Genomic DNA, 1,294 nt, shown 5'->3' on the forward strand with positions numbered 1-1,294 from the left:
TCACTCTATTGCCCAGGCTGGAGTGCAGTGGTATGATCTCAGCTTACTGCAGCCTCAACCTCCGAGGCTCAAGCAATCCTCCCACCTCAACCTCCTGCATGACTGGGGTCACAGGCAGGAGTGCACTGGTGTTATCTCGGCTCACTGAAGCCTCCACCTCCCAGCCCAAGTGATTCTTACCTCATGCCTTAGCCTCCTGAGTAGCTGGGACTACAGGTGTGCACCATCATGCCCAGCTAATTTTTGTATTTTTAGTGGAGATGGGGTTTCGCCATGTTGCCAGGCTAGTCTTGAACTTCCGAGCTGAGGTGATCCGCCCACCTTGACCTCCCAAAGTGCTGGGATTACAGGTATGAGCCACTGAGCCCAGCCATTTTTGTATTTTTTGTTGAGACAGGGTTTGCCATGTTGCTCAGGCTGGTCTTGAACTCCGGGCTCAAGCGATCCACCTGCCTCAGCCTGCCAAAGTGTTAGGATGACAGGCACGAGACACTGTACCTGGCCATCATCAGATACTTTTAAGTAGGGTAGTGACGTGATCAGATTTCTGATCATTAGAAACATTACTCTGACAGCAGGGTGGAGAATAGATTAGAGGGCAGTCAGGGTAATGCGAAAAGATGGTGGGTATCCCAGTTCAAGCACACTGTGTGTACTCAATAAATATTGATGGAATGAAAGGGTTCCTGACTCCCTTTCTTCTATGGGATCAGTAGGACTGATCTGTTTAATTAGTTTACATCCACCTGCTCATCCTCCATCTCCTGTGATGCTCAGAACAGACCCCTAACTCCCATTTTACAGATAAAGAAGCTCAAGTTCAGAGAGGCAAGGACAGCTATCAAGAGCAAAAGCCAAAGACAGCTACCATACAATCCAGCAATCCCACTCTTAGGTATACACCAGAAAAAAGGAAATCAGTGTATGGAAGAGATCTGCACTCGCATGTTTACTGCAGCCCTATTCACAATAGCCAAGATTTGGAAGCAGCCTAAGTGTCCATCAGCAGATGAATGGATAAATAAAATGTGCATATACACAATGGAATACTATTCCGCCATTAAAAAAGTGAGATCCTGTCATTTGCAACAATATGGATGGAACTGGAGGTCATTATGTTACGTGAAAGAAGCCAGGTACAGAAACACAAAATTCACATATTCTCACTTATTTGTGGAAGCAACAAATTTTTTATTTTTATTTTTTGGGGGGGACGGAGTCTCGCTCAGCTGCCCAGGTTAGAGTGCAGTGGCACGATCTCAGCTCACCGCAACCACCATCTCCCAGGTTCAAG

Source organism: Colobus angolensis, unplaced genomic scaffold, assembly GCF_000951035.1.
Source record: "Colobus angolensis palliatus isolate OR3802 unplaced genomic scaffold, Cang.pa_1.0 Scaffold8, whole genome shotgun sequence".
Taxonomy (NCBI): domain Eukaryota; kingdom Metazoa; phylum Chordata; class Mammalia; order Primates; family Cercopithecidae; genus Colobus; species Colobus angolensis.